The sequence below is a fragment of the Macaca thibetana genome, chromosome 2 (genome assembly GCF_024542745.1).
Source record: "Macaca thibetana thibetana isolate TM-01 chromosome 2, ASM2454274v1, whole genome shotgun sequence".
Taxonomy (NCBI): Eukaryota; Metazoa; Chordata; class Mammalia; order Primates; family Cercopithecidae; genus Macaca; species Macaca thibetana.
Window position 1 is genome coordinate 72,405,962 of NC_065579.1, and position 19,451 is coordinate 72,425,412.

Sequence of the window (19,451 nt, forward strand, 5' to 3'; positions counted from 1 at the left end):
TATCTCATTGTGGTTTTGATTTGCATTTCTCTGATGGCCAGTGATGATGAGCATTTTTTCATGTGTCTGTTGGCTGTATGAATGTCTTCTTTTGAGAAATGTCTGTTCATATCCTTTGCCCACTTTTTGATGGGGTTGTTCATTTTTTTTCTTGTAAATTTGTTTGAGTTCTTTGTAGGTTCTGGATATTAGCCCTTTGTCAGATGAGTAGATTGCAAAAATTTTCTCCCATTCTGTAGGTTGCCTGTTCACTCTGATGGTAGTTTTTTTTTGCTGTGCAGAAACTCTTTAGTTTAATTAGATCCCATTTGTCAATTTTGGCTTTTGTTGTCATTGCTTTTGGTGTTTTAGACATGAAGTCTTTGCCCATGCCTATGTCCTGAATGGTATTGCCTAGGTTTTTCTAGGGTTTTTATGGTTTGACATCTAACATTTAAGTCTCTAATCCATCTTGAAATAATTTTCATATAAGGTGTAAGGAAGGGATCCAGTTTTAGCTTTCTACATATGAGCCAGTTTTCCCAGCACCATTTATTAAATACGGAATCCTTTCCCCATTTCTTGTTTTTGTCAGGTTTGTCAAAGATCAGATGGTTGTAGATCTGTGATACTATTTCTAAGGGCTCTGTTCTGTTCCATTGGTTTGTATCTCCGTTTTGGTACCAGTACCATGCTGTTTTGGTTACTGTAGCCTTGTAGTATAGTTTAAAGTCAGGTAGCATGATGCCTCCAGCTTTGTTCTTTTGGCTTAGGATTGTCTTGGCAATGCAGGCTCTTTTTTGGTTCCATATGAACTTTAAAGTAAGTTTTTCCAATTCTGTGAAGAAAATCATTGGTAGCTTAATGGGGATGGCATTGAATCTATAAATTATCTTGGGCAGTATGGCCATTTTCACGATCTTGATTCTTCCTGTCTATGAGCCTGTAATGTTCTGCCATTTGTTTGTGTCCTCTTTTATTTCATTGAGCAGTGGTTTATAGTTCTCCTTGAAGAGGTCCTTCATATCCCTTGTAAGTTGGATTCTTAGGTATTTTAATCTCTTTGAAGCAATTGTGAATGGGAGTTCACTCATGATTTGGCTGTTTGTCTATTATTGGTGTATAAGAATGCTTGTGATTTTTGCACATTGATTTTTTATCCTGAGACTTTGGTGAAGTTGCTGATCAACTTAAGGAGATTTTGGGCTGAGACTATAGGGTTTTCTAAACATACAATCATGTCATCTGCAAACAGGGACAATTTGATTTCCTCTTTTCCTAACTGAATATCCTTTATTTCTTTCTCCTGCCTGATTGCCCTGGCCAGAACTTCCAACACTATGTGGAATAGGAGTGGTGAGAGAGGGCATCCCTGTCTGTGCCAGTTTTCAAAGGGAATGCTTCCAGTTTTTCCCCATTCAGTATGATATTGGCTGTGGGTTTGTCATAAATAGCTCTTATTATTTTGAGAGACACTCCATCAATACCAAACTTATTGAAGTTTTCAGCATTAAGGGCTGTTGAATTTTGTAAGAGACCTTTTCTGCATCTATTGAGATAATAATGTGGTTTTTGTCTTTGGTTCTGTTTATGTGCTGGATTACATTTATTGATTTGCGTATGTTGAACCAGCCTTGCATCCCAGGGATGAAGCCCACTTGATCATGGTGGATAAGCTTTTTGATGTGCCGCTGGATTCGGTTTGCCAGTATTTTATTGAGGATTTTTGCATCGATGTTCATCAGGGATATTGGTCTAAAATTCTCTTTTTTTGTTGTGTCTCTGCCAGGCTTTGGTATCAGGATGATGTTGGCTTCATAAAATGAGTTAGGGAAGATTCCCTCTTTTCCTATTTATTGGAGTAGTTTTAGAAGGAATGTTACCAGCTCCTCCTTGTACCTCTGGTAAAATTCGGCTGTGAATCTGTCTGGTCCTGGACTTTTTTTGGTTAATTATTGCCTCAATTTTGGAGCCTGTTATTGGTCTATTCAGGGATTCAACTTCTTCCTAGTTTAGTCTTGGGAGAGTGTATGTGTCCAGGAATGTATCCATTTCTTCTAGATTTTCTAGTTTATTTGTGTAGTGGTGTTTATAGTATTCTCTGATGGTAGTTTGTATTTCTGTGGTGTTGGTGGTAATATCCCCTTTATCATTTTTTATTGCATCTATTTGATTCTTCTCTCTTTTCTTCTTTATTAGTCTCGCTAGCAGTCTATCAATTTTGTTGATCTTTTCAAAAAACCAGCTCCTGGATTCATTGATTTTTTGAAGGACATTTTGTGTCTCTATCTCCTTCAGTTCTGCTCTGATCTTAGTTATTTCTTACCTTCTGCTAGCTTTTGTATGTGTTTGCTCTTGCTTCTCTAGTTCTTTTAATTGTGATGTTAGGGTGTCAATTTTAGATCTTTCCAGCTTTCTCTTGTGGGCATTTAGTGCTATACATTTCCCTCTGCACACTGCTTTAAATGTGTCCCAGAGATTCTGGTATGTTGTATCTTTGTTCTCATTGGTTTCAAAAAACATCTTTATTTCTGCCTTCATTTCGTTATGTACCCAGTAGTCATTCAGGAGCAGGTTTTTCAGTTTCCATGTAGTTGAGAGGTTTTGAATGAGTTTCTTAATCCTGAGTTCTAGTTTGATTGCACTGTGGTCTGAGAGACAGTTTGTTATAATTTCTGTTCTTTTACAATTGCTGAAGAGTGCTTTACTTCCGACTGTGTAGTCAGTTTTGGAATAAGTGCAATGTGGTGCTGAGAAGAATGTGTATTCTATTGATTTTGGGTGGAGCGTTCTATAGATGTCTATTAAGTCTGCTTGGTGCAGAGTTGAGTTCAATTCCTGGATATCCTTGTTAACTTTCTGCCTCGTTGATCTGTCTAATGTTGACAGTGGGGTGTTAACATCTCCCATTATCATTATGTGGGAGTCTAAGTCTCTTTGTAGTCTCTAAGGACTTGCTTTATGAATCTGGGTGCTCCTGTATTGGGTGCATGTATATTTAGGATAGTTAACTCTTCCCGTTGAATTGATCCCTTTACCATTATGTAATGGCCTTTTTGTCTCTTTTGATGTTTGTTGGTTTAAAGTCTGTTTTATCAGAGACCAGGATTGCAACCCCTGCCTTTTTTTGTTTTCCATTTGCTTGGTAGATCTTCCTCCATCCCTTCATTTTGAGCCTATGTGTGTCCCTGCACATGAGATGGGTCTCCTGAATACAGCACACTGATGGGTCTTGACTCTTTATCCAATTTGCCAGTCTGTGTCTTTTAATTGGAGCATTTAGCCAGTTTACATTTAAGGTTAATATTGTTATGTGTGAATTTGATCATGTCACTATGATGTTAGCTGGTTATTTTGCTCGTTAGTTGATGCCGTTTCTTCCTAGCATCGATGGTCTTTACATTTTGGCATGTTTTTGCAGTGGCTGGTACCGGTTGTTCCTTTCCATATTTAGTGCTTCCTTCAGGGGTTCTTGTAGGGTAGGCCTGGTGGTGACAAAATCTCTCAGCATTTGCTTGTCTGGAAAGGATTTTATTTCTCCTTCACTTATGAAACTTAGTTTGGCTGGATATGAAATTCTGGGTTGAAAATTTTTTTCTTTAAGAATGTTGAATATTGGCCCCCACTCTCTTCTGGCTTGTAGAGTTTCTGCCGAGGGATCCGCTGTTAGTCTGATGGACTTCCTTTTGTGGGTAACCCGACCTTTCTCTCTGGCTGCCCTTATCATTTTTCCCTTCATTTCGACTTATGTGAATCTGACAATAATGTGTCTTGGGGTTGCTCTTCTCGAGGAGCATCTTTGTGGCATTCTCTGTATTTCCTGAATTTGAATATTGGCCTGCCTTGCTAGGTTGGGGAAATTCTCCTGGATAATATCCTGCGGAGTGTTTTCCAACTTGGTTTCATTCTCCCTGTCACTTTCAGGTACACCAATCAAATGTAGATTTGATCTTTTCACATAGTCCCATATTTCTTGGAGGCTTTGTTCATTTCTTTTTACTCATTTTTTCTCTAAACTTCTCTTCTCGCTTCATTTCATTCATTTGATCTTCAATCACTGATACCCTTTCTTCCAATTGATCGAATCGGTTACTGAAGCTGTGCATTTGTCACGTAGTTCTCATGCCATGGTTTTCAGCTCTGTCAGGTCATTTAAGGACTTCTCTATATTGGTTATTCTAGTTAGCCATTCATCTAATCTTTTTTCAAGGTTTTTAGCTTCTTTGCGATGGATTCGAACTTCCTCCTTTAGTTCAGAGAAGTTTGATGGTCTAAAGCCTTCTTGTCTCAAATTGTCAAAGTCATTCTCCTTCCAGCTTTGTCCCATTGCTGGTGAGGAGTTGCATTCCTTTGGAAGGGGAAAGGCACTCTGATTTTTAGAATTTTCAGCTTTTCTGCTCTGTTTTTTCCCCATCTTTGTGGTTTTATCTACCTTTGGTCTTTGATGATGGTGATGTACAGATGGGGTTTTGGTGGGGATGTCCCTTATGTTTGTTAGTTTTCCTTCTAACAGTCAGGACCCTCAGCTGCAGGTCTATTGGAGTTTGCTGGTGGTCCACTCCAGACCCTGTTTGCCTGGGTATCAGCAGCAGAGGCTGCAGAAATGTAAATATTGCTAAACAGCAAATGTTGCTGCCTGATTGTTCCTCTGGAAGCTTCATCTCAGAGGGGTACCCGGCCATGTGAGGTGTCAGTCTGCCCCTACTGGGGGGTTCCTCACAGTTAGGCTACTTGGGAGTCAGGGACCCACTTGAGGAGGCAGTCTGTCCGTTCTCAGATCTCAAACTCCATGCTGGGAGAACCACTACTCTCTTCAAAGCTGTCAGACAGGGACATTTAAATCTGCAGAGGTTTCTGCTGCCTTTTGTTTAGCTATGCCCTGTCCCCAGAAGTGGAGTCTACAGGAGCAGGCAGGCCTCCTTGAGCTGCCATGCACTCCACCCAGTTTGAGCTTCCCAGCCACTTTATTTACCTACTCAAGCCTCAGCAAAGGCTGCCTTGCAGTTAGATCTCAGACTGCTGTGTTAGCAATGAGGGAGGCCCCGTGGGGGTGGGACCCTCTGAGCCAGGCACGGGATATAATCTCCTGGTGTGCCATTTGCTTAGACCCTTGGAAAAGCACAGTATTGGGGTGGGAGTGCCCCGATTTTCCAGGTGCTATGTGTCACAGTTTCCCTTGACTAGGAAAGGGAATTCCCTTACCCCCCTGCAATTCCTGGGTGAGGCAATGCCTCGCTCTGCTTCAGCTCTCGCTCAGTGGGCAGCACCCACTGTCCTGCACCCAGTGTCTGACACACCCCAGTGAGATGAACCACGTACCTCAGTTAGAAATGCAGAAATCACCTGTCTTCTGTGTCGCTCATGCTGGGAGCTGTATCCTGGAACTGTTCCTATTCGGCCATCTTGGAACCCTATCACTTTGTTTTTAATACTAAGCAAGCAACCAATGGAATTTCTACATTACTGTTATTTTTACTTAAAACTGTAAGATTAAATATTATTAGGGATAATGGATGCTAAGAATATAAGAGATACCACAGGCATACAAGAACAGTAAACAAAAACATGGATGCAGTGAACAAAACAATAATGTTAATTCTTTCATGTACTCCTGATGCTAAAGCACCAAGGTAATAAGATGGTTGGTCTAATGATTATTATTCAATTTTAGGTCTGTGGGACCTAAAGACCAACTTGGCTGATTTTTTTTCACTGAATTTGCTTGAATTCTCATGAAGATACAACCATGAAACTCAAAACGTCTACTTGACTTCATTTTATTGCTGAAAACTACCCAGAAACCCTTTTTTTTTTTTTTTTTTTTTTTTTTTTTTGGTCATGACGTTATTTAAAAATTGGAGGGAAGTTTTCGTTGCACAGTCTGTAAAAGGAAAACAGCAGAACCCAGCAGAGTGGCTGACAGGTGACACAAATACAATGCATGCTAATGTGCAAAGAGAAACAACCTTGAGAGTTTAAACTGGCTGCACCAGAAAAAAAAATCTTTATCCAGATATGTGGTCCCTCATGAATTATACTATTATTTTAGTTGATTTTACCTGACATTACTGTATGATTTTTCCCGTGACAAGAAAATTGCAACCGGCCCTTGACAGTCGGTCACAAATTGACTGAACAAAACAAAATCAAACAGTGAAGTAATCCCCAAATAAATTTAATGAAACCTAAATCCCAAAGGGCAGCACACTTCTGTAGGCAATGGTCTTATTTAATAAATTTTTCTCTGCTTTCACTTTTAGAGCTATATTTACGCAGACAAATTTAATTCATTGGGCTTACATTTCCTCTTCCCCTTAGTTTGTCCACCAGGCACATATAGAAAGGACTGTAACCAGGTATGTCAGTGTTCAGCCAAGAATGAGGACTGTCACCCAGTCACAGGGAGATGCACCTGTCTGCCTGGCTACCATGGAAACCACTGTCTTCTCCGTGTGCGTGTTCTGTGCTCAGCTGTAATTTATTGAAGAGGCACTGGTAGGGTGGGTCAGCACTCAGAATACCAAAGGACAAATGTTAATTCAAGCTTCTAATTCATAGCAAATTCTGTAAGAATTTATATTTGAATAGTTGAAAACATACACTTTTTTTGTGTGTAACTCATTCTTCTATTTTGCCTTGTCTATTCAAAATATCCCCAAGTTCTTCACAAATATCCAACATGAAAAGAAAGAGATAAAAAAAGAGAAAGAAAAAAATGAGAAAACATAAACTTATTTTTATAAATCGACATACAACAAACTACTATATATTTCAATTGATTCACAAAGTAAGTTAATTCCAGGGTCTGCTTAGGAACAATTAAATTAAATTAAGCAAATTGTTATTCTGAAATGAAAATGGTGACTAGCTTAAATGACCAAATGCCAGTTGGCTCCTTATTGTGTAATAAAAAAGAATAGTCCCTAGACCAAACACCTTACAGTGATTTTTTAAGGATATTTTAACATTGAAAATGGTTATAGAAGAATGCAAAAAAAAAAAAGTCCCAAAGAGCATGTTAAAATGTTCAGCCAGCTACTTATTTTTTAAGCTTGTAATTATTTATAATGTACTTTTTATAGATTTAATTTTTCCCCCAACTTGGCGACTGCTACTCTCTTTCTTCTCTAGTCATTGCTATAGCAGATTCCTTTTACTTTCCTAAGTCTACAAGGGTATGAATAATTTGGGGATTTTTCTCCTCAAACCAAAAATATAGACTCCTGGTCAAGCTATTGATTTTAGTTTTCTATAAGCCATTGAGTATATATTTTGAATATTACTTCCCTATTTTTTCCTAATTTTAAACATGACCAGCTAAAAACACAATTAAGCATGTATGAAAATGTGTTCAATTACTGATTGCTTGGGATCTATAACCACTGAAGTTATTCAAACTTAAAATGAAGAACTAAAATATAAAATTAGTCAATTTCTATTAGTTTCTGGTCATGGCAAATTTCAAGCATCCTTGTATTGGAAGAAAGAAAGTTATTTCCTACATTTGATTCAAATGTCTCAGAAAGAATTTCTTCTTTATATCAAGGATGTTTTGTCTTAATAAAATAATATCAAGTTACATGTAACTGAGTTGCACTTTTATTTCAGAAGGCAAGCTACCTTTAGGTGTAGGAGGGTAGCTTTACCTCATAAAAAGTGAGGCTGGCTGAGTCAGGGAACTGCTCCCTGACTAGTCAAATTGGCTTATTTCCATGCAACACGTGGTTGGATGTGACTGCAAGGATTCCTTGGCAACATCCACTATAATTACAGGACTATGAAAAAAGATTCAAGAAAATATCCATAAAAGGTGTAGCTGGCTTAGAAACAAAACTTTCGGCAGCCAAGAACAACTGGGCTTTCATGTTCCTAAGTTCAGAATGGAGAATCCAAATTTCCTCTCAGCAGAGGTCAGAGGAAGCAGACAAACGTACAGTAGAATCTCATCACTTGTTCATAATTCAGAGGCTAGATGGGTCCATCCTAACTTGTGGATAGCATGTAGGAAAAACAACAATTCCTGTTAGATGTAAACTCATAGTGCTATGTATTTTATGGCCAATAAGAGGTTTTAAAGTGACCACAGACCCTGGAAACCTTTTATTTCTCCAACCTGTATGCAATACATTCTATTTACAGTCACTTTCTTTAAGGCTATTTAAGGCATTAGAGTCCTCTATAACTATGGTCACTTCTTTTAACAGTATTCATAAGAACACCCCCACACTTGGTATAGAATACTTTGAAAAGCATGGGCCACACAGTAGTCACCAGTGCCAAGAGAAAGATATCAAGACATTCACAGAACTTGAGCTTTAATGCTATTGCTCATAGCAATAAAAACTCAGACAGACCAAATGTCAGTATCTCCTTTTAAGAATAAAGCCAAACAGCATAACAATGGCTGGTGTATCTGAGTAACCTGGTCAAATACTGAGAAAACAGACTCTGGAAAACAGATGCACGCTTTTCATTTCTTGGTAGCTATGTATGTCAGGATGCAGTCATAGCCTTGTTTGTTTTAAGTTTTTAATCATAGTACCAAAGGCCATTCACATAATAATATTATACAGTAGCAAAGGGGCTTGGCATTTAACCTTTAATAGTTAAACAAATCAAAACTGTAAATTCCCATCCAAGCTTCTTGGAATGAGAATTCAAGAGAAGGGGATGTGCAAGGATGGGAAAAGATAGTCACCTTATAATGGAAAGTAACTAAACACAGCTTGGCAGAAATACAAAATTTCCAGGAAGAAAGAATTGTAAAGGATAGAGTAAAGGCCAAGTAAAGATCAAAATGGATTTAGGAAATGAGGGAAGGGACGAGCCAAGTAAAATCCTGGGTGTGCGTTTTCTTGTTTTCTTGTTAAATTTAGCGAACATTTTAGCAAATGCTGTGTGCGTGATTCCAGAATTCAAACTTCACGTGGCACAGAATTGAATAGGAAAGTGAAATTGTCAATAAAATAATTTACTATTGGAAAACAAACGTCATCAGCACATCTATAAACACATATCATACTCTTGATACAAATTTAATGAGTTTGGGGACTAAGAGGTTAGCACAGATACTGTTTTTCAAACAGATGGCTCACTTATTAGTACATTAATTTTACCACATTCAGTTTCCCAATTTCAAAAGTATAATTAAGTTGAAGGCTAAAAATCAGATGATGTTCAAATATATATATAACATATATATATACACACACATATATATATACACATATAGATATGAAGAAAGAACCACACAGGGTGATTCTATGAAATATAAAACCGTCATTAAGAAAGTTTGGAAAATAGCTTCATATCAGAGGAAAATTATGTTTTCTAAGTAACTGATTCACATGAAAATTATCTCAAAATCTAGACCTTCACCTATATCAGTTATTTAAATTCATCAATTACACAAGCTGTTTTTTTCCTTTCAACTGAGATACTGATTCTTTGATACTTGTGATTATATCTAAAGCGTAACATTTTCCTCCATTACAACACAAGTTTCACTCTTCGTTGTGTTGCTCCTTTCCTTACTTGCATAGAAATTCATGTTATCTTTCCTTTCACAGTAATACCACTGGAGAGTTTTCTACACCAGTCAACTCTTATTAATTTAATCTCCTTTTTTGAAAGCAACAGGCCAGCAGTACACATCAGACTTTAAGGTTTCAATTGCCATATTTTCAGCTTGTTTCATGCATTTTTCTCTAATCTCAAGCAACCAAATGTTCTTTTTCAGCATCACATGTATTTTACTATATTAGTAATTTAATAAAAACTGTAAATACTTATGTTCTCAAAACTGACCCAAATGGATGTGAAAGAAGCATTTTATATCTTGGTGAATGGTAGAAGAGAAGGAGATGGAGACTTTTTTAAAAAAATCACTAATTTTGTTTTTAGGTACCCTCATTGATTTTGTTTTCAGTACACTCAAATTGTTATAAGTGAGAGAGAAAAAGAACTACTTGGGAGGACTAAAAAAAATGCTGTGCACGAAAAAAGAGGGCAATTAGCTATGAAAACTGACATCCCTTGATGGGAGGAAATGACAGGAGGGAATATGAAATAAACCCATTGTTTTTCACAGAAAGCAGTAAAGAAATACAACAGCTGTACAGATAAATAACCTTTGGTATGAACAGTTTTTAAGTGTTGGTTTCCATCTCCATAATGGAGAATTTCATTTTTAACTGGAATGAAAAAGGAGGAAAGAAGCAGTCACTCTTTGAGTCTAAAAGCAAATCTGAGACTCAAGGTGAGAATTTTGGGTTTGGAGATAGGATATGAGTGTGGATTATAAAATTTTGAATCTCAACAAAAAGCATTCTTTGGCCATTATTTATCTCTTACACAGTATCATCATGGTAGGCCGTACCTTCCTGGATATGAAAGTAGAAAATTGAAAAACTAACAGAAAATGAAGAGGCATCCTCTATATTTGGTTTCGTTTTCAATTATTACATGTATTAAACCCAGGTAATTCCAGACAAGACAAGCTATAGCACTTAAATATGTAAAATAATGAACTTATCTAGGTAGAAATCAGATAACCTTGTTCAGTGAATTGCCTAAGCACTTTTTAAAAGTAGGTAGATTCCCAAGGAAGCGCAAAGTTAAGTCATACCTTATTAACAGGCAGCATCAAATACTAATAATTATCTGTATCATCTCAGTTATCCTCAGATAGCTCCATGCCTTGAATCAACAGCTTGAAGGTGATTGAAAATACCAGTAGAAATTGGAATGTTGAGTTAACCACATGTCTACTGGTGTGAATTTAAACACTGATTGCTGTAAGTTACAATACCACATATGGTTTTGTTCTTCTTTAACAGGATACCCAAAAGGCACGTATAGTCCATATTGCCAAAAGATGTGTAAGTGCCTGAATCGTGGCATCTGTGACACCATGATTGGCACCTGTATCTGCCCTCCTAGCTTCACTGGGGCCGACTGAAGTCAAAGTAAGTTATTATTGCCTATTATGGAGTGGATATGCTGATCATTCCAAGGCCCAATACTGGTAGCAAAAGTACTAAAGCTGAGAACTGGAGTTTTTAAGAACTGCAATTAAAGAGTAAATGTTGCAATTATTTTACTTCCTAATTTATAGTACTAACAGCAAACACAAACTGATCTAAATTCTAGGTTGAAAAATATTTATGTAGGAGTTTGGTTGACAGCTAAAGACAGTGAAAGTAGCCAAAGAGATCTTTTTGGTGATAACCCCCCTTGCCCCAGCAACGCTAGACTCAAGTCAGTATTAGAAAATACGTTTGCCAAGATCAGAGCAGACTTGAGATTACTGTGTTCACAGTGTCAAACTCATTGTCTAAAGTTCCACAATTTCATTTATGCTCAGCAATTTCCTATCTCAAAAGTAAGTGGTTTTCCTGCTCACCAAAAAGTAAACAGTTTCCTAAAAGCCAAAGACCTTAAATTAACTACTTATCACAAAAACAACTATTGACATGAAGTTTAAGGCACTAGATTGAAGAGCCCTTACAAATGCACAGACTTAGACACTCTGAGGATATGGTTACCAAGTATATTTTGTTTTTTCTTTTTTCAGATCTGCCATTTTAAAAATATTTATATAGTTTTGCTTAACCCAAATAACTTGACCCATAGTCATATACTCTGACTCCTCTGACGCTTCAGGTGAGAGTTACTCAGGATGAAACCCTCACATGTGAAGCCACGGTTATGATAATTTCTAGGGAAGATAAAAGAGGCAATGAGCAGGAGAGTGCATTGTGGGGAAGTCAGTCCTGGCAACACTGTATTTTTGACATGGGTGTTATGAATGAAGATTTGTGATCGTCCATTGAACTGCACATTTGTGTTTTTGTGCTTTATCCTGTAATCTTATGAATTAAAAAAGTACCTCCAACAGATCTTAAAATAAAGATGGAAGTACTGCCTTAACACACACCTCAACATGAGTGAACTAGATCGTGAAATACCTTCATTTGAGATTCCTTCATTTGGATGAATGATAGCTAAGTTTGTAACTAGACAGGGTACTACACTGTTATGTGCTAAAGACACCCAAAGTGCTTATGTTTCCTGGTCAGTCAGTTGCTTTGTCTGCTTTGTAGGAGGGTAATTTTTCTGTTTAAGTGCCCTGCAGGCCTCAGCGCTCTGCTATATTGAGAATAAACGACAAGACAAAACCTGGCTCCAGGTAGCAGACAACCGACACCTAGTGGATAGTGCCTCCTGAGGCCTCAATTGGCAAATTATCTTTCAGTTAAGGCCAACCTATAAACATTTCTTAAGCAAGGTTCTGTCTGGTTCCTTTCTATTTGTTCTTGAAAGAGAGTAAGTGGAAGAAATGTCCTCCTGCCAAAGCATTTTCAAAGCTGTGATTTCTCTGAACACTGGGGGTACTTTGGTCTTAAGAAAGTTGTGATCTTGTACCTAAGCACTTTCCATTTGCTTTGACAGCTTAGTAGGGTAGAGCCAAATTTGCAACTCACTTCTTAAATGTTCCAAAAAATATGATTTTTATTTTATATTATTACCATATTTTCCCTTCTACGTGATTCTCAACAGATATTTATTTTATCTTTGTGTATTTATGTATATTTTGGTAAGCATCTCGAATTTGTGGAATGAAGTTGCAAAAAATAACCAAACAAATTAATAAATATACAAATGAATATTTGAAGATATGAGCATAATGAATCTCATATTTATGTACAGGAACTTTAGCTAATATTCTAGAATGGGCTTTATATACTCAAGATTATTACAAATATATATTTTGTATATATATTATATGCACATATATTATATAACATATGTACACATAATATTCCTATATGTGTTATATAACATATATGTACACATAATATACCTACATATATTATATAACATAATATATGTAATATACATATGCATACATATAGAGAGAGAGACACACACACACACACACACACACTCTTATACTTGCTAAGACAGAGACACATGGCAAAGAAAAACAATCCAAATTGGGAACAGTTGAGGTCCCTAATTTGTAAGAGACATTCATATTATATGTAAGTTTTTGACACTAGATATTCAGTTGAAAATTCCTAACGCCAACTAAAATGGCTCTATGTAAGCAGCAATTTAAACAGTCCCTTGTTTTGCTTTGTTTATTTCTAAGTAACCTTTCAGATTGAAAATCAAACTAAAAGCAAGTCAGTAAAACCTATTTGATTAAATGAAAATGTCATGTATTTCACAACTTTTAAAAAATCTTGTCTGGCAAAATGTTTAATAAGAAAAATCTGGTTTTGTTTTGCTCTGCTTTATTTTGCTCTTACTTGCAGCTTGTCCTGAAGATCACTGTGGGCAGAACTGTGTTCAACGGCTTCCTGTGGCCCAGGACAAGGTGACCCAGTGACTGGAGTGTGTCAGTGTCCACCTGGCCGAATGGGAACCAGGTGTCAGGAAGGTAACAATGATGGCAAGGTCACCTTCTCTGTCCAGGCACTAATTTAGCTACGCTGCAAAAGTAGATTTGGTGCCAACGAAGATAATTATATGCGCAATACTTACAAGAATTTTTTCTTTTAGTGTGGCTTTCAAATAACATGAAAGTACATGCTCCCGGGCCCGGCGCAGTGACTCACGCCTGAAATCCCAGCACTTTGGGAGGCTGGGGAGGGCGGATCACGAAGTCAGTATATCGAGACCATCCTGGTTAACACGGTGAAACCCTGCCTCTACTAAAAATATAAAAAATTAGCGGGGCTTGGTGGTGGGCGCCTGTAGTCCCAGCTACTCAGGAGGCTGAGGCAGGAGAATGGCGTGAACCCGGGAGGCGGAGCTTGCAGGGAGCCGGGATCGCGCCACTGCACTCCAGCCTGGCGACAGAGCGAGACTCCGTCTCAAAAACAAAAACAAAAATTAAAAAAGAAACAAACAAACAAAAATGCTACCATAGCGCTATATAGAAAATAGCTTACTGGAAGATAAGCACAAATTGGAAACAAAAGCAAAGAATAACTTATGCATGCTCTTGACAGGGAAGAAATTTTCAGACAACATTTGATAACTTTTATAAAACTGCCAAAAATTGTGTGTTGGAGATGTCTAATTATAAGAACTAAATAATTTTATATCCCCTTCAATCAGAAGGTTGAACCTGAAGAGGCCCCCTGAAATCTATAAGAAAAATGGGAGACAAGGAGAAAAACACAATCTTTGTTGAAAACTGCAAAATTTTCTTATCCTAATTGTAGTATTTGTTATTACTGTCATAAGGAGAGAAGAGCTGTCAAGTTTCAGAAAACAGGGATTTTTCGGGAGAATACTGGGCCCCTACAGATCTTAAGTAGGGTCAGCAGAGCAGCCACTTCTCCATGGCACACACAGAGAGCAAAACTAAGGACAGTTTCCTGAAAAATAAGGATTGGGTGAATAGGAGGGCTATTGAAACTTCTCTGAATCCCACTGAACATCTTAGAGTGGAGGAAAACTGAACAAAACAAAACAGGAATTACACAGACATACCATGTTTTTAACTCTGCACTAGGACAGAAAGGAATCTGTGGGTAGTTTAGCAGCCTTGCAACTAAAGAAAAGCTCAGCCCACACATATCTCACACACACACACACACACACACACACACACATATACATTCCACACCTTGTGTTATATGGAGCTGCACGCTGGATGAAGAAGGCTTTCTTCTAGCTGAGATCATTTTTCTAACCCTAACTCAACACTATCCTTCCAGAAATATCTGGTGCATTGAAAAATGAAGCTTGTAGATAAAATACTTCTCTCATTTACAAACAAAAACTGAAACTGTTCAAAGCTTCCCTTGGTTTTTTAGTGCAAATTCTGTAAGAAGGAAAAAGGAGTAAAGGAATACGAAAAAGAAAAGGCAGATGAAACAAGAGCAGAAAAGTTTTGCTATGGAGCACATGAAGAGATATTAACCAGAATCTCTTCCAAGAATTCAAAGGATGTAATGAAAAGGTGTTCTCTATAAAATGTGAGTGCAATGCAGAGATACAAGGGTTCATGCAGTAAATGAAAAGACAACAAAAGGAAATGAAAAAGTAAGCTGGCAGAGCTCAAAAAAGAAGTGGAAATGAAAATTAAACCTCACATCATATAAATGAAGGCCACATTGGGAGCAGGTAAAGGAAGGACAGAATCTGCTGATAGTACAGCCAGGTTAAAGAAAAATGAGGAAAGTTAAAATAATGAAATGGAAAAGAAATGAGAGAGAAATGTATAATTGGAAGAGGAAAATGTTCAGATATAATGTTCAAGATTTTTCCTTTGAAATAAAAGATCTGATGTTACATATTGAATGAATATATTTTATCTCAGGAAATAATAGTTACAGTGGCTCAAAGGCAAGGGGAAACTCCACTGAAGATATAAGGAAAAATATGAGCTTACTTAAGAATGAGAAAAATCAGTCTGACTTTTTACCTTATAGCAGTATTCATTGCCAACACATGGCTAATCAATGCCTATTAAGTTCATGAGGAAAAAATGTGACATGTATTTTATACACTATTAGCTGTTATTCAAATATAATATGGTGGCAAATTAACCACTTTTTTAAAAGTTGCCGGAAATATAGTAGCCTTAAAATACTTTAAAGAAACAATTGCAAGATAAATTTAAGCAGCCAAATAATAAATGGGAAATATCTGATAAAAAGACTATTAGTAAACATTACATTCATCTTAGTTAAGGCTAAGTTTAAAACAGTTGTGGGAATTATGCCTCCATGACAGAAGATAAATACTGTAAATTATAACAATTGTAGAGATTTTAACAGTGCTAACAAGTCATAAACTGGAAAGACAGAGAAAGCAAAGGAGTATAGGTATACTGGTCTTATTTCCTCATTAAAGGTTGTGGGGTACATGGGAGAGATCTGTGTCAAAACATATTTAAATATAATAATACAGTAAGTGTGTTTAAGTGTATAAAGGTACATTCTAGAATTTAGAATACTTCAACTGAGATGTTAAGAATAAAAATACATCCAACTAAAAGCAGATGGAGGAACGAAATGAAAAAAAAATAAGAGAAAGCAGAATAGTATTAACTTCATTACCATTTATACTGAATTAAAATGTACTAAATAAATAAATTTACTATATTATATAATATCTGCACTCTCTAAACAAGGTTCCCTAAATTATGTAAGAGTATATTTATAAGGCTCATGTAGGGAACAATGGAGTACACATACCTTTTCCTATTGCTACCTTTCAACATAGTAAACATTCCACATGATGTAGAAAACAAACATAAGTCTCTGAAATATGAAGAAAAGAAAGCAGATTGGATAAGAACCTTAGAAATCTAGGAAGCAACATGATGGTGAGTTCCCTGGTTTCATTTTGTTTTGTTTAGTTTTGTGTTATTTTGTTTTTGTTTTGTTTTGTTTTTTGTCTCATATATCCCAGATTAAGTGCTGGAGAAACCTACAACCCAGGTGGGCCAATGGGTGCAGACAAAGGTCTAAGATACAATTGATTTCTCTAGTCAAAGGACAGGAAATGGGACGGTCTAGCAATAAAGAAAACTTTTAGAAAATAACTGGTCTTCTTCAGGCAAACACTACGAAATGCAGCTGTATCCTCAATCCCAATCCCATGAGCAAGGGCCAAATGAGGATTGTACACTTCAAACCCCATCCTGATATGAGAAGGTACCCCTCTCTACCCCGCACACCAGGACTATGTAAGAGAAGGCATCGTGGGGAGTTTGGACTTTCGTCCCTACCAGTTAGTAACAAGCCTCTACCTATGCAGTTAGTCCAAGGAGACCATGTGATGTGAAGAGTGTGGACTTTCACCTCCACCAGACAGCAGAGAGACATTGTTCCTCCCTTTTGGTGGTATTAGAGGAGGTCTAGTAGAGTCAGGACTCCCACAACCACCAAGTAGTAATGAATGTAGTGTCAGTGGAGACCAGGTGGGAGCCATAGAATGCACCTCTAACCTTATCAGTGACATTGGTATAGCAGAGGCATAGTGAGGAGCTGAATTCCCATCCTGCCCAGCAGGATGGGGCCCCATTTATCCAACCTCCTACTTGGTGGCCATCTAGGGAACTTGAACCTCTACCTGGTGAACTCCTATTCTCACCAGTGTAATATAGAAGGAGGAGGCTTGCTAAAATGGAAAATTTAAATGAGATCCATGTTCTGGTATCATAATATTCAAAATTTCCAAGTTTCAATATTTTAAAATTCATCAATCAACAACTTGGAGAATTTCAGCTTATGGAAGAGGAGACAATCAACAGATGCCAACACAGAGAGGACACTAATGTTAAATTTATCTGACAAGAATTTTAAAGCATTTGTCATAAAAATGCCTCAATGAGCAACTACAGATATAATTAAAACAAATAAAAAGTTAAAAGGCTCAGCAAAGGATAAAAGACATTCAGAAGAACCAAATGGAAATTTTAGACCTGGAAAATAAAATTACCAAAATAAAAAGCTCAATGGATGAGTTCAACAGCAGAATGGAGTGGACAGAGGAACAAACCAATGAACTTGAAGGAATGATGGAAATTACCCAACCTGAACAACAAAGAGAGAAAAAAATAGCAACCAACAAACACACACACACAGCCTCAGAGACCTGTAGTACTATAAGAAAATATCTACCATTATGTCATCTGAGTCCCAGAAAAGGAAAAAGAGGGTGGAGATGAAAAAATGTTTAAAGGAATAATGGCTGAGAATTTTCTGAATGTGACAAGAAACATAAACCTACAGTTTGAAGAAGCTGTGTTAATGCCAAACAAGATAAACTCAAAGAAATTTACAAAAGTCATATCAACATCAAACTTCTGAAAATTAAATATACATTAATTTAAATAATATATATTAATATGTGTTAAATAATATATCAAATCAATTGGTATATTAAAGATAATCTATATTTTAATTCAATTAATGAATAAACTATATTAATTTTAATATAATGAATAATTTATATATTATATATATCAAATACATTAATACATATTTCATTTTCAGAAGCTTGATGTTGATATTTCTTTTATAGATAGGTGTTGAGAGAGAAACAACAACACCTCAGCTATAGAAGAAATACAAATAGAATGACAGCAGATTTCTCATCAAAAGTCATGGAAGGGATGCAACATATCTGAAGTGCTGGAAAAAAAACCAAACAAACCATCAAACCAGAATCATATATCCAGCAAAAAAAAAAATCCTTCAAGAATGGAAAGGAGATTTTAAAAAAATTCTCAGATGAAGGAAAGCAGAGAATTTGTTGCTAGCGGACTTAACCTAAAGGAATGGCTAAAGGAACTTCTGGAAACCAAAAGAAAATGACTAAGAAAGAATATTGGAACATCAGGAAAATTAGAATGCATAAAGGAAAGAGTAAAAATATAGCAGCACAAACTATTTTTCTTTTCTGCTTGAGTTTTCTAGATTATACGTGGCAGATGAAGCAAAAACTATGACACTGATATAGTTCTCAATGTATATAGAAAAAATATTTGATAATTTATTATAAATGAGGAGAGTAAAGTGACAGAAAGGAGATTAGGTTGCCACACATCATTCAAGCTGGTAAAATATTGACTCTGTAGATTGTAAGTCAGGTGTGTATAACATGATACCTAAAGAAGTACCAAAAAATCTATATAAAAGGATATGCTGGCAAACACTACAGCTAAATCAAAATTGTATTAAAAATGTTAAAGTAATACAAAATAAATCTGTAAAAAGAGAAAGAAAAATGCAACAAATTGAAATCAAAAAAGAAAATAGCAGATTTAACATACTACCAATTGCATTAAATGTAAATAGCCTAAATATACCAATGTTTAAAATTCATATAAATTGGTTGAATGGAAAAAGACCATGGATTATTTAATTACAATAAAGGAGGATTAGCTATATTATTATTAAATAACATAAATTTCAAAGCAAAGAAAATTACTAATGCCAGAGAGGAGCATTATATAATTTTAAGAGGGTTAATTCACTAAGAAGACATAGCAATCCTAAATTTATATGCATCAAAAAACACAGCTGTCAAATATCTACAGAAAAGGCTGGTAGTTCTAAAAACAGAAATAAACAAATTTATAATTACAGTTGCAGACTTTAGTACTCCTCTCTCAACAATTAATAGAACAACTAAACAGGAATTCAGCAAGTCTATAGAAAAATTCAACCAATATTATCTAATCAACAATTACAGAATGTTCCACCCAGTAACAGCAGAATACACATTCATTTCAAGGGCCCATAAAACATATCCCAAAATAAACTGTATTCTTTGCTGTAAAACAAACCTTAACAAACTTAAAATAATTAAAATTGTACATAGTGTTGCTATGGTTTGAATATGTCTCATCCAAATGTATGTGTTGGAAACTTCATACCCAATGCAAAAATGTTGGGAGATGAGGCCTAATGGGAGGTGACTAGGCCATGAAGGCTCTG

The 19,451-nt window shown here is 36.3% G+C and overlaps 1 protein-coding gene across 5 annotated transcripts in view; it reads left to right on the forward strand.

The window, feature by feature from the left end:
* LOC126948346 (EGF-like and EMI domain-containing protein 1) overlaps nt 1-15,161 on the forward strand; it is a 126,952-nt gene extending 111,791 nt beyond the window's left edge. For 4 of the 5 annotated variants that reach the window (XR_007723402.1, XR_007723405.1, XR_007723406.1 and 1 more), the window contains 2 exons: nt 10,818-10,946; nt 13,302-15,161. The gene's annotated coding sequence lies outside the window, so the exon portion shown is untranslated. Of the gene's footprint in view, nt 1-10,817; nt 11,227-13,301 lie in introns of those variants that run through there. The other variant, XR_007723403.1, reaches the window with a different exon arrangement.
* The last annotated feature ends 4,290 nt before the right edge of the window (nt 15,162-19,451 follow it).